A 15631-nucleotide genomic window follows, 5' to 3' on the forward strand; every position below is an offset into this window, starting at 1 on the left:
TTTGCCTTGAGGACACAGCCAAAATTGCTGGCTGTAAGTCTCCCTTTGCGCTGGTCATGCCAGTCCTGGTTAGCCGCTTGGCCAACAGTCATAGTGAAAATGGTCTTCTGCTGTTCCTCTGTCAAGTGCATTCTGGACAGGATGGCGGCTGGTCCGAGGTGGCCGCACTGAGCCACAATTTCCGGAACAGTTAAGCAGGAGATAGGGGAAGACTGCTTTTCTGGCTCTGGAAAAAAGGCAAATCCTAACGGAATACATCTTCCGGTTCCCCTCCATCGGTCACGCAACTGCTGGCGCTTGTCTTCTGTCACTGACCCGGAGGGAAGTGACAAGTACTCCTTATCGCGATGGTACATCTTATGGGCAGAGTTGACTTCTTTACCACAAGGTGGCTTTTTCCACTTACATTCCAGGTCAGTGGGACCGATGTTGTGTGTGGCAAAGATGGCCAGTGCTGCTGCATGGCTGCACTTAAAATTCCCCCGTGGGCATTCACACTGTGTGGATGCAATGCCTGCACCCCCCATGGAGACCTGGAAAGTGGCAAGAAGATGTTCAGTGCATCACTCCAAAGGCTGTACCTTATTTAATTAGTGTAGTGCAGCAATAGAATGAGCAACATTTACTGACAGTTTAAACTGTGCGAAACACAGGTCATTACTGTATATAGGTAGGCCCTACAGGTAGAGGAAAGAAATATGATTGACTAAGATAATAATACATACATAAATTAATAAAGACATGGAAGTGAATTGAGTGGAATACAATACCGGTAGATTAAATAATCTGTATCCTTAAACCTTATGTGTCAGCCATCTGCACTTATATGATATGTACAGTAGGCCTATCAATTGCTAATAAATAAAGTAGTGATATATCAACAGATAGGCTATGGGGCTTAAGTGTACACCAGCTCTCATATGGTGATATGCATAGGCCTACTTATATTCATAAACTGTAAGCCTATGTCGTTCCTAGATACATTTTATTATTATTTTCCTTCAACTAATGATTTGTGAATAATTTCACCTACAAAAGCATCTTCCCTCAAAGGCAGTGGGGCATTTGAGGAAAGTGGCTTTTGCAGGTGAATTTGCCACTGGGGATCAATGAATGTCTATCTTATTTATATATTTATGTATTTATACTTAACTACTTACCGAAACGTGATATAATACATTGCGCATGCTGGCCTTGACAATACCAGTTATCTGACCGTCTGCATACAGGCACTTCTCCACATGGCCAGATTTGAAATGATTCTCCCCTCTCTTCACGCTTTTTTCTTCTTCTTTAAAAAATGACATAATGTCAAAAACAGAAACCGACATGTTTATTAAGTTTTTCTTTATTGATATATGTATTCAGTTGACTCAGTCGAGTCACTGCCAGCTGAGTTTACGTCAACGAGGAATCTCAGCGCCTGTTGACAGCTGGGCGTGACGTATATTAGCAGCGACATTGCTTCCATGCACCTTGTAGTTTCTAGGCATCTGCGGCCACATTAATTCCATTTTCTCCAGAAACTGGCTGTATCAAATATTAATGGACATCATTAACGACACACAGCCACCCCCCTGACAGTAAAGTCTGGATGATCGGTTTATTTTTCAAACACAGTTCTTATATGAAGCGACCTAAAATCGCCGATGGGGATCTCAATGCAAATAAACAAATACATGAACCTGGCGATTGACGCCCTCTACTGAAAGTGACGTCAGACTTCGGAGCTCTATAATGCATGACAAACTGGGTGTCCTTGAAATTAAACGGGTTGAGAATCACTGCTAGAGCCGTACAAATCTTCTCTCATGGGGGTCCCTGGCATATCTTTTCAAATGGGGGTCTGTGGGCTAATTAGTGTCAATTTGGGGGTCCTTAACATGAAAGAGTTTGGGAACCACTGATGTAAAGTAACTGTATAGGCTACTTAAGTACAATTATGAGGTTGTTGTTTTTTCACTTTACTTTTTCTGTACTTCTACTTCTACTCCACTACATCTCAGAGGCAAATACTGTACTTTTACTCCACTACAATAATTTGAAAACTTTAGTTACTAATATAATTACTTTGTAGATTTTGATTATTGTAACAAAACCTGCATGTGGCCCATTGTGAACTTGTAGATATGCTATTTTCAAAGGATTTGTATCCATTTTATTCTTTTGAAAACTTGTGAAATGGGACATTTTGCACAATGAGTACCTTTTCCTTTCGGTACTTGAAGTACATTTTGATAGCAATACTTTTGTACTTCTACTCAGTTAAATTTTGAATTCCGGACTTTTTTACTGAGAATTTCTACATTGCAGTATTGATACTTTTACTTAAGTAGCCTAAATTAAACACTTATTTGTGACCATGGGGTAAAGAATGGGTCAGATTCTGTTCTGACCCATTCAATTAGCCCCGTGGCTTCTGACCATCAGAACCTGTGTTCTGTTCACTTCACAGCCTGCTTGCTTTATTATCTGTAGTCTGTCTTGCTAGTGTAATAATTAAAAGTACAAGTTCTTAAAACCAACACACGATGGCGGTGTTGTTCAAGAAGGTCACAGGGCCAAGGACGACTACATCTCTCCTACTTCAGCCCTATAATGTATACGATTTGAAAATAGCCGATCTACAAGATCACAATGTCTCCCGATGCGATGCATTGTGAGCTTGTAGATTCGCTAATTTCAAATGTTTTTATAACGTTTGAAAACTTCAAATGGGACATTTCTGCATAATGGGTACAAAATATGTACTTTGGTATTTTGGCATTTGGCATTTTGACGTCAATACTTTTGTACTTTTACTCAAGCACATTTTGAACTCCGGACTTTTACTTGTAACGGAGAGGAGTACATCTAAATTACAGTATTGATACTTTTACTTAAGTAAAACAATTGAGTACTTTTTCCACCACTGCCTACTAGAAATCCCATGTTATGCAAGTGAAGTGACTGTAGAGCTTAGCTTAGACCTTCATTGTCGAATGTTTAAGCATGTTCTAATCATGTATACATTATACTTAAAAACTTTTTCCAAATATTTTATTTTAACATTTTGTAAAACAATATATACTGTAAAGACAAAAATATTTTTTAACACTGTGTTGCCGAATCTTCCTTGGTGCCATAAGATTAAACATTCGACAAGGCAGATTGGGCACCTCAGTGTTAAATAGATTGTTTTTCTTATTATTTTTTTTACATATATTTTTACAAAATGTTAAACTCAAATATTTGGAAGCTTAAGTAGGTCTAATATTTGTACATGGAGGTGCCCAGATGTCCCTACTAGTGCCCACCTATATATCTTGTAGGCCTAACTCTTCTGGTCATTGGAATTTAAAGTACGAGTTCTGAAAACCAACACATCATGGCACTATTGTTCCAGATATGGGGGAGGTTAGGGCAGACTATCTCTCCTGTCATATAGGACTACTTACGTTTTCCACATTACAACACGTGTATATTTAACTATACAGCTGCAATTATAATAGGCTATTTTTGGCAGCGTTGCCAAATGTAGCCAATATCTGTGCTGTGAACAAAACAAAAACAATTCAGGCTTTTTTTAAATAGTTAACACTTTACAGTAATGCTGAGGGTTCAATGATCAAAAGCAATAGACATCTAATGTCTAATGGTTGCACACCTCACCATGATGTGCAACCCAACTCCCGTCTCTAAACAATGTTTGATCCCAGTTCATTTTATATAGTATTTTAATGCACTGTGTATTTTATGTATTGATGTTTATATTGTTGTATACTGACTGCCAGTGTGCCAAAGGCACATTTCCATTTTATTAAATCAAATGTATTATACTACGTTGAGTTATTCACTGAGGGCTACAAGCCATGTCTGATGAATAGAGGTGCCTTTGTGGTGAGAAAGAGAGAGAGGGAGATGCCCTCTCTTGTGTTGTGCCCATGCAGTGGGGCAATATATAGCCCTTTTAGCCCCTTCATGGACTATAACGTCATCAATTCATTGATTGTCAATGAGAATTTTGAGTAGGACAAAAATAGCCGATTTGCTCGTCTACATTATGGCGTAAATTCTCCATTCATTGTCAATGGGAATTTAATGTTCGTGTAAGACGAAAATATACGCTGTATAGCTGAATATAGAAGGGGCCAGCGCCCCTCAAAAACAGGTTAGGAAGAACAGAGGCAGTGAAACCGTAGTCTCTTTCACCGAATGTCAAGAATATTATTATGAATAATATTACACCTTATAATATCTGCTTGACCCAGTGGTGAAACACTCATCTGCGTAAGCATATTGATATCCATGATACGATGGCCATCTAGAGGATTGATTGATTGATTGATTGATTGATTGATTGATTGACATTTTTATTTCACAGTATGTAGAATGGGTACATTTCAAACGAAAGCACAAGTCAATAGAAAAATTGCTACTTTTGTGGACGAAACCATAATAAAGTACTAAGACTTGTTTACAACAGGGTCCACCATTTTCAATTCATCAGAACATTTAGAGACGTACACACTTCTATGAAAAAACATGAAATCATCATATAAATTAAGAAAGTTGGGAGAGGCGCTCTTATCATCGCATACATCATCATGACGTAACATGTCGATTTGCTCAGACTCATGACGTAAATTCTCCTTTCATTGTCAATGGCAGATCTGACACGAGTTATGCCAAAAAGCTGTATATTGGAGGGGCTAGCACCCCTCAAAAAGAGAAAAAGATGTACAATATGGGGGGAAAGGGGTGGGGCAAACTCTGACTTTTTTTGAGTGGTGTAAACCACTCCTACAACTGGCTTTGTTAGTCTGTGCAGAAAAAATGAGCATGGTTGCTATGTTCACCCTGTTCACCCAGGTGTGATTTCATTACGTCAGACATGATTTCATTACGTCAGACAGGCTATATAAGACCTTACACCACTCAGTTTTTGTGGTAGCGAATCTTATAGACCAGGTCCCTTGCAAGATGCTGTACTCTGCCGTCAACCCTAAGCCAGTCCAGCCTATCAAAATGGGAAGGGGTGAGGTGGGTTCTGGGAGTGAGGCCAAGTAGTATAGCTAAGTCTGGAGCCTTGTTTTCAGGGCCTTTGAGGCTGTGGTACCAAGAGGTGCATGCATCGTCGAAGAAACCTTGTATGAGGGCTCCTATGAGTCCTGTTAGGGTCTTCAGTGTGTTTTTGTTGACCAGTGAGCAGATCCTGTACAGGAATCTATAGTTCTTTGGTCTTTGGTTGACTTTTTGTTTGACTGACGTCTGTGCAAAACGATAGGAGATGCATATTCTGTTCCTGGCGTAACTTGTTTGCCAGCCAAGTCTATGGACTTTAATGTTTGTTTAGGGCACTAAAAGACGACGTAAATCGTCATGTGGCCGATATAAATAAAGTGGGCTTCACACGAGTGTGATTTTATATAAACTATAGAGGGCAGACTGCCTCACCCCAGCTATTCATTTGGAAGTTGCTCATTGGTTAAAATGGAGGTTGAAGTTACAATGGGTTTGTATAGGAAGGGGGCGGGGCAGCTAAAATAATATATCTAAATAGTAAATACTAAATACTGACTCGAGCAACTTAAAAACTGTCTCCGGTGTTCACATGACATGATGACATGACCAAAAGTGTGTTTCAGTCATCCTCCATCCCACAGCTGGGGCCAATGAAGCAATTGCGACTGTGGCTCAAGAGGTAGAGCAGGTCTTCCAATGATCCATGTCGAAGTGTCCTTGGGCAAGACACTGAACCCCGAATTGCTCCCGATGTGCTGGTTGGTACCTTGCATGGCTTCCGCTGCAATCGGTGTATGAATGTGTGTGTGAATGGGTGAATGTAATGCACAATCTATGTAAAGCGCCTTGGATAAAGGTGCTATATAAATGCACCATTTATTTTATTTACCAATTGTAAGGGAACGCGGAACGGTACCAGATTCATATAAGTGTGCATGCTAAAAGGTTCTCACTATCAATTCAACATGGACAGCTTGATTTTCCTGGGGATACCTCTGTCACAGAAAGGCATACGACCAACACAGGAGGGGGTGAGAGCTGTAGTAGAGGCCAGCTGGAGAATGAACCTCTAAGTCTTAAGAGGTCAGAAGTTTATTGGGTCTCGTAGGATTTAGTTCAAGATTCATATCAGGTTTTGCAACACTGTCAGAGCCATTACGACACCTGACCAGAAAGGATACAGTGCCATTTAAAGCCCAAACCACACCAGTTGCAACTCCTTGCAACAAAACTGTTTTAAGGTCAACCACACCAATGCAACTCCTTGAGTTGCAAGGAGTCGTGTGTAATAGGATACATGGTGCTATGTGGAACGTGCATAGAACTACCACAGAAGCTGCAAGCACGATCACTTAAACAAGCCCATGAAAGACATTTGGGAATAGTGGGAACCAAACACCTTGAAAAACATGGAAGCGGCTGACTAAACAAGCTATGTAAACCCCATGATGTAAACACTCGTTTAACCGTTTAAACTTTTCTTTGCCGTTCCTTAGTTTAGACCATTAGCGGAACTTCACTGTTTGGATACAATGTGCAGAAAAGGGTAAGCAGCGTTCTTTTTTCTGAACCGCAGTGGGAGGGGACGTGACAGGAGGCTGGAGCCTGTGGGTGAAGTTATGTGGCTGCCGTCCAACACAAGCAACTGAGCGTCGAGAAGGTTACAAAGCACACCATTTGCTCCAAGGTAAATTGTTTGTTGTTTATTAGACGATTGATTTAACCATTTTTTAGTAAAAGTTGACGTTAATAGTATGATTTAGTAGCAGGGAGGGTGAACGAGTGACGCCACCGCCACTGCCTCCACCTCCAGAATGTAAACATTGACATGTGCATGTGCGCACCCACGGGAAATGGAATAAAAAGAAAATGACCCAAACATCCTGGGTACCTATGAAGCACTGTTGCAGGACGCCCAACAGCAACGTTTCACCATGGCGTTATTATAGTATGGATGTTGTTGATATGAATACTTCTATTCCTCTTCGGAAAAACGCCGACATAACACGGTCCTCAGTGGAGGATTGCTGATAGTAGGGGTTGTTTGTCCTGCTTAGCAACGGTATCGGGGCAGGTGCACAAGCGGGTGGGGCTTACCGCAAGGTCTATTAGTTGAAATGCAGGCGTTGGCAGTTGAAATGGAAACTAGAAAAAGTGCCCCCCGGGGCACAGGTCTCCACCAGGGCAGGTCAGGTTGTGGCCTCCTGGTGGTGCTATAATAGGCCAATGTGAAAAGGGTGACATTTCTTCTTATGCCTTGGATGGCAAATGGATGATTTGAGGAATTTTGTTCCAAAAATGTGTTTTGCAAAAATCCACCTGTTGGTGGCGCTATAACAGGCCAATGTGAAAAGGGTGGGGTATATTCCTCAGCCTAGTAGGAAAGTCGGTGAAAGATTTCACGTAAATTGCACGCTCCATTCATGATTTGAGGCTTTTTGTTCAAAACGGGCCAATACTGCAAACTTTGAAAGCCAATGTTAGCCAATTAGGCTAACAGATCCGTCTTGAACACGTGACTATAGAGATAGTGTGTTGTTACACACTATCTTTATCTTTGTGTGATTTTTGGACAGAATCTGGAGGAGTAATATCAAAATGTTTTTCCATGAGTGTTCTGGAAAATTTCATCGTTGGCATTTAGGGAGTGTGTGTGCAAAATTTGGCATCGACCGGGTTAACGGTGCCGGAGATTAGCTGGTAACAGACGGACGGACGTACGCACCCCCAGTCCTGCAAACTTTGAAAGCCAATGTTAGCCAATTATGATGGAATATGAAATATCGGACAGATCCGTCTTGAACACATGAGATAGAAGATACTGTGTAACGATTTGCGGGATTTTTTGACCGAATCTGGAGGAGTAATATCCAAAAATGTGTTTTACAAAAGTCGGCCTCCAGGGGCACTATAACAGGCCGTTCTGGAATTTTTGGGACAGAGGTTCATCGTTGGCATCCAGGGAGTGTGTGTGGAAAATTTGACGTCGACCGGGTTAACGGTGCTGGAGATTAGCTGGTAACAGACGGACGGACACACACAGACTCACACACAGACGGAGTGCAAAACATACTCTCTCCCCATGCCTTCGGCCTGGTGGAGACAATGATCCATTAGCTTGAACAATGCCCGTCTCCAGCTGTCGGGAGGTGTGAACTTCACTGCTTGCGGGGGGGGGGGGAGAAAGGGTGACAACGGTCCTTTTGGTGAAAACGAACAGACATACTAGGTATAAGTATGCCTAAAATCATATTTGTCTCCACCAGGCCGAAGGCATGGGGAGAGAGTATGTTTTGCACTCCGTCCGTGGGTGTGTGTGTGTGTGTGTGTGCGTCCGTCCGTCCTTCCTTCCTTCCGTCCGTCTGTTACCAGCTAATCTCCGGCACCGTTGGCCCGATCCATGCCAAACTTTGCACACACACTCTCTGGATGCCAACGACGAACCTCTGCCCCAAATATTCCTCAACGGCCTGTTATAGCGCCACCATGAGGCTGATTTAGGCAAAACACATTTCTGTTAGATTACTCGTACACATTTTATCCATACATCACACAATTCGGTATACACTATCTCCATCGTCATGTGATCAACACGGATCTGCACCATTTCCCATCTTCCTTCCTGATTGGCTAAGATTCGCTTCCAAAGCTCACATGATTGGTCCGTTTCGAACAAAATGCCACAAATAACAAACACAGTGTGCAATTTCCGTGAAATTATACACGCACATTTCCACTAGGCCGAGGACGACATGCCACTATTTATTTCCCAAATCAGCCTCACGGTGGCGCTATAACAGGCCAATTCCTGTTTTTACCTATAACTGCATCGATCTGTGTACAACTTTGTATGCGCACTCCCTAGAGGCCATGGAAAAACATTTTCCCTGCATCCCTCCACATCTTCCGGTTATAGCGCCACCATGAGGCCGATTTCTGCAAAACCCATTGTTTATATTAGTCGCACAGATTTCATCCAAATCTCATGCAAATCGGTATACATGATCTCTGTAGTCATGTGATCAAGACGAGTCTGTTTGATTTCTCAGATTCTACACTGATTGGCTAAGATTACCTTCCAAAGTCTTCAGGAGTGGCCAGTTTTGTACAAAATGCTGCACATGTCCTGCTCATCCAGAATTCTATCCTCAGAGATGCTATGAGTGATCTGGCTCTGCATTTACTCAACAAAATGAAGAAAATTGTTGCAAAAAACAAACAAACATGTTTATATGTTATATGTTACAGCGCTCCCATGTAATGTAGAGGGGGTGACAGATCCAGTAGGCATCGCTGCCCTCTGGAGGCAGCATTATGCAACATTATTTAATTGTGTTAAGGGTGAGCCTTACCATATAGGTGCTATAGAAGAGGATAGTATATTTTTTAACACCCATGAGGTTGTTAATGCCATACATACGGCAACTTGCTGACAGAAAATCCAGTGGTCTGGACAATATTATAGCAGAACACTTAAAGCTAGCTGGTCCCAGATTGGCAGTGTTGTTGTCTATCTGCTTCTCAGGGATGTTGACTCATGGCACTTTACCAGAGTCCATGCTGTCTGTCGTTCTGGTTCCTATAATAAAAGACAAAGCTGGGAAAGTAGGAAGTATAGATAACTACAGACCCATAGCTCTTGCCAGTATTGTGTCTAAAGTACTAGAAAAACTACTCCTTGATAGATTAAGTATATACATTTCCACCACTGACAATCAGTTTGGCTTCAAGCCCAAACATAGTACAGAATTATGTATTTATGCTCTGAAAGAAGCAGTGGAGACCTATAGAAGGCAGGGCTCTACTATGCTGGTTGGTTTTATTGATACGTCGAGAGCTTTTGACAGAATGCATCACTACAAGCTCTTTAATAAGCTCAAGCTTAGGGGTGTGCCAAACTGTTTAATACGCATTCTTGTTTACTGGTATGCTAACCAGAAAATGCAGGTAAAATGGGGGAGCACATTATCCACCCCTTTTCGGGTGGGTAATGGTGTCAGGCAGGGGGGGATTTTATCCCCAGCCCTCTTCAATTTATATATGGACGGCCTGTCAATGCAGCTGGAGGGGTGCAGAACAGGTTGTATGATTGGTGATAGCCTGATTAATCATTTTATGTACGCAGATGACCTTGCTATACTTTCTCCTAGTAGCAGTGGGTTCCAACAGCTACTCAATGTATGTACAAATTATGGTATTGACTTTGATATTCTTTATAATGCTAAGAAGAGCATGGTACTGATATGTAGAACTAAAGAAGATCTGGAACTTGAGTTTCCTGCCTTTCATCTGTCTGGTCAAATTATGGGCGTGTCCAAGATTACAAAATATCTTGGGCATATCATAACAGATACCTTAGAGGATGATGAGGACATGTTTAGACAGAGGAGAATGCTATATGTACAAGCCAACATGTTGGTCCGTAAATTTCACCATTGTACTACGGATGTTAAAGTAAACCTCTTTAGAGCTTATTGCACCCCTCTCTACACAGCTCCACTGTGGGTGAAGTATAAGAAGGAGAGTCTACGCAAGCTGCAAGTAGCCTATAATGACTGTCTTCGAATCCTGTTAAAAAAACCCAGGAGCACTAGAGCCAGTGGGCTTTTCTGTTCATTGGGTCTCACTACATTCATGGCTCTGTTGAGGAACCTGACATTCAAATTCATGAGCAGGCTGGATCGCTCACTGAATGGACTCATTGAACAGATGACAGACCCAGGCCGTAGTTCTGTAAGGTACACTTCTACCATCAGAGGACACTGGCACGAGTGCCTCGCTTAGAGTAGTAACCTGTGGGGCTGGGTAAATGTACTGTATTTTTATTTATTTTTATTCTCTATTTGTGATGTACTGTCTTACCTTGTGGGCCACGAGCCTGTAATAAAGTTTATATATTATATCACTCCTAAACATTTTGCCAAACATCACACACACTCCTATCCTCCTGGTGGAGACCTGTGCCCAGAAGGGCACTTTTTCTAGTTAGATATGTTTCAGATGGGGAAAAAAACAGAGAGATTTGAATCGAATATTTAGGAAAAGTCATGGAAGGGGAACTTTCTCAGAACTTCATGGGCAAAGAAAATCCACTTAAAAATCTCAAAGTCGGTCAGATTGACTGCTTAGACATGCTAGTCCTGTGTTTTGCTGTTGTTGTAAGTATTTTATTTTTGTATTTTTTGCCAACTGAAATATGTGTGAATACATAAATAAATGTATGCATTTTGTACGTGGACCCCTTTGAAAACTGGTTGTTGTGTGGTTATTCCCAATAAATACATTTCAACAATTTCAACAGGATAGCTGCCACTATTATGATTTCGTTATTATTTTGATATTTGTTTTTTGGTATTCTTTTGTTTGCTACAATGTGTTATTTTCTACATTATGTATATTTAATTTCTCTGCTGGTTTCTACACTTTTGAATGATTATTTTTGTAACGGTTCATTTTCAATTCCATATTGCCGTCATTTCCGGCGCCCCGACCATATATGGTGTGTAAAGAAACCTCACGGGTTCACGGTCATTGCAGCTTCCGTCTGCAGACGGGAGTTTGTTTGTTTGTCATGGAAGCGTGTTGCCACCTAAAGGTTAGTTTTGCTCTTTCTGGTCCCATACTTTAAGTTGTTTGTCAACATTTCAGTTTCTATGTTATATTCCAGTATGAGTTTCATTGATCGTTTTATTTATTGTTTTTCCTTTCAGTCCTGATTGATCATGTTCACGGGTCCATTCCACATTCATTCATTCATTCATTCATTCCTTTTGAGTTACGTGCAGTCAGTAAGGTAAATCAGTTGTTCATGTTTCCTTTCTTTTTATTTCATTTATATGCTTTATTTGTTGTTTATTATTTGATCACTGATTATTGTTTGTCTTTGTGTTTCGTCAGTTTTGACGTGAGTTTTTGGAGCAATAAAACCGCCAGTACATGCTACAACTGCCTCGTTTCAAGTTCGTATCCGAGGGAATGACACTTACTATGATGATGATTATTATTGCTGGTGGTGGCAATGCATCAAAATCAAATCCTGTGTTGAGGATGACACAAGAATAGCATCCACTTTATAAACAAATTTAGACCAAAACCAGACAAATAATTAAAGGGTTTGATTACACACACACACACACACACACACACACACACACACACACACACACACACACACACACACACACACACACACACACACACACACACACACACACACACACACACACACACACACACACACAATAATAGTAATAGTAACACATAATAGTAATAATAATAATAAACCAGAAAGCCCTAAATGTGATCTCGTATTTTTTGCAGGGTCATATCTGCCGATACGGATTCTGACCAATTCCGATATAGGACCAGATTGGAAAGTGTCTGTTTTTTGCACTAGCCTACTGAATGACTACTGAACGAGATGAGTACACAAATGAAATATAGACAATATAAAGTATAGGGTATATTTGATATTTGAATATATTTAAAAAAATAAGCATCACATTAGAACAGACAGAGAGAGAGAGAGAGAGAGAGAGAGAGAAATTTGAACATGAGTAAGCCTATACAAAACAAAATCAAAACGTTAAAAAGGTTACAGCACTGCTGTCACCTTCTCAACTGCACATTACATTACCAGGACAGGGGGAATGACTTACTTAATGACTCAGTTCCTCGAAGGGTTCTAGAACTGTCAGCAGATTCTCAATGAGCTTCCACTGACTTACACTTACAGTCAGAGTTCCAGGCAACTCATAGTCGGTGGAATATGTGCGCGCCGCTGCTCTAACAAGCTCTCATCATATAAAACGTAGATTTCCATCTAGTTACAATGTCTTGTTGGAGCCTATAGTTCTATCTGCACATCTTGTAGGCGGCTGTATGCACGCTGGGAATGCTTGCAATGCCCGTCGATCTGTCTCCCCACTTTCAGCATGTTTGTGACGCTTGGCTGCGAGTCTGTGACAGAATGCCTTCGTTCACCGCCAGCTGCAGGGTGTGAGCCATGCATGGCAAACTTGATATCTCCCCATCTGTTGCTGCCTTGGCCTCGGTGCGTGCATTGTGCCGCAGAATAACATGCACCTTTTCTTTTGGAATGTCCCACTTTGCGGACATGGTGATGAATGCCTTTGCAATGTTAGTTGCGGTGTGTGATCCACAAATATTCCTCCTAGTTAGACTACTAGAGGGAGCGTAAACAATGATCTGGTGCCACCCACTTATAAAACAAATAGGCTATGGGTAAATTAACCTTCCGCAGCACTGCTATTCAGGTGTGCAATGCCCTGCCCCCTTCCCTTAAAACAAGCAAATCACTGGCTTCCTTTAAAACAATTTCACATTAAAACAATTTAAAACAATTTCAATCGATCACCACACAGGTGGTGTTCGATTGCTGTTTTTGAGTATTGTTCATGACATGATTATTATGACATGATTATTGTTCATGATATGATATGTGTGTGAGTGCATGGTACCCGAATGGAAACAAGACCGCAAGGTCTTTCTTCGGAAATAATTTTGGACCAAAATGCCTGACTGTACCTTGTGCTGTTTGCACTTCTATATTGTCTAATAAAATATTCATGCAATTATTCAATTCGATGTCAAATCACTTTATGTAGAGTGAAATCTTCTTTTATCCACTAGGGCCGTTAAACTCAGCGTGCTTATGGGGCTTACATCAGAACTCCAAATATCTGTTGTGAAGCTTATTGTGGTGATGTCGGCTGCAAGGACCTCACTCCTTAATACAAGGAGGACGTGTTGCACACACACATCCGTGGCCCAGGACAAACACAAATATCAAATATATCAGCGATAAGGCGGGACCAAGAAAGAAGACAATACGCAATAAGAACAATATGCACAAATAAGAATCACAGGTGGAGTTGTCACTACCCGGATTTGAACCCATGACCCTGTGCTCCAAACTCCAAAGGCTACTGACTGAGCTAAAGCTGGGGAACACTAGACCGTAAGAGGGTAGCCTCGGAAACCCAGACGTTTTTATTTCCAGGGAGAAACAAAAGTAAGAGGGTGGGAAGAAGAAAATGGAGGGGAAAGAAGGGGGGAGAAGAAAAAGAGAAGAAAGAAGAGAAAAGGAGCGAAATCTTGAGAAAAATCAAGGGAATGGATGCAATTCTAATTCAGCTTCATGTAAAATCCTGCTGGAAGCGATCATTTATGCAAATAGTTTCAAAAAGCACTGAAATGTTTAAAACTGTCGTTTCTGGGAAGGGGAAGTATGGACCACAAGGTCGCCAGTTCAAGCCCCGCTTTGACCAAGGCCGCCAGTTCGAGCCCCGCTTCGTCCAAAAGTAACCTGACCATAAGAGGTGCTCATGCTGTGTTTTCGATTATTTTACACAATGACAAGTTTGATGTAGAGTGTAGAGGCCTGTCCCTCCACACCAAGAACGATAACTGTATGTTTTTCTATGGCAGAAATATACCACAAATAATGGTAATGACAGTAGACATTGACAGTGGTGAACGGCAGTCGCTGGCATCTGTTTCAGTAATTAGATGAATGCAAACTCTTAACAGGCAATCAAATGCTGTATTGTGTAGGCCATTCTGTAGCTCATTATTAAATGTGCCAATTGTTATTGATTACAAATCTTTCAAATATCACTTAATCAAATTAAAGTAGCCTACCACCATTATGACTTACACTAAAATACAGTAGCATACACATAACCTATCCCATCCTATTCACACAAATCAATTCGAATCAATTCAAATTACTATATGAACCATGTTAGGTAATTATTAATACAAGTAAACTTTATATGGACAGGGTTTGAGCCACTGCAATTTCCTGACATTTGGACATTTAAACATCACCCTCTAGTCTAGTCCTAGAGTGTCTTAGGAGGAGGTGAAGACATGGCGGAAGACCATCTAGAGGTCCTTTGTTGTCTATTCTGACACCTGTCACACAGCCTCTTTGGACACAGTTTAACAGCTTCAGTGAAATTGTTCATTTGTTTAATGGACAGTGTGACAATGAATTTAACATGTCCTTGTAAACATACAACGGTGGACAACGGTGAGACAGACAGCAGCGCAGGGATTTGAACCCTGATTCTAGCAATGTAGAATCAGAATGTACCAACTACCACTGCTTGTTTTCTGACATCACCATCCGTACTTCATGTCAATACAGAAAATATTAAAATAGGGAGGAGTAACCTGTGTTGCAATTAAATAATGAACCGCAATACTATAAAATCCTAACTCTAAGAGTATACAAATGGAACCAAATGGATCTGCCCTATCTTCTATCAAAAATAGCAGACCTACAAGCTCGTAGCGCGGCACCGAGTGCTGTGCTACCAGCTTGTAGGTCTGCTATTTTTCAATAGCTAAAGCATGACATAATGCTTAAAACACCGACAGGGGTTCCCTCTCACCATGTGTATGTATTGAGAAGTGGAGAGTTTGGTCAGGCCTTCGACACATGTGTCGAACTCAGAACTCGAGTCAACCAGAAAAGGACTTGACTCGAACAGGTAAGTTGTGAAGTGACAGAAAAAACAATGTTTCTATGTCAGTGGTTCTCAAACATTTTCATGTCAAGGACCCCCAAGATTATATGTAATTGGCCACCGACCCCCAT

The sequence above is a fragment of the Electrona antarctica genome (genome assembly GCF_951216825.1).
Source record: "Electrona antarctica genome assembly, chromosome: 5".
Taxonomy (NCBI): Eukaryota; Metazoa; Chordata; class Actinopteri; order Myctophiformes; family Myctophidae; genus Electrona; species Electrona antarctica.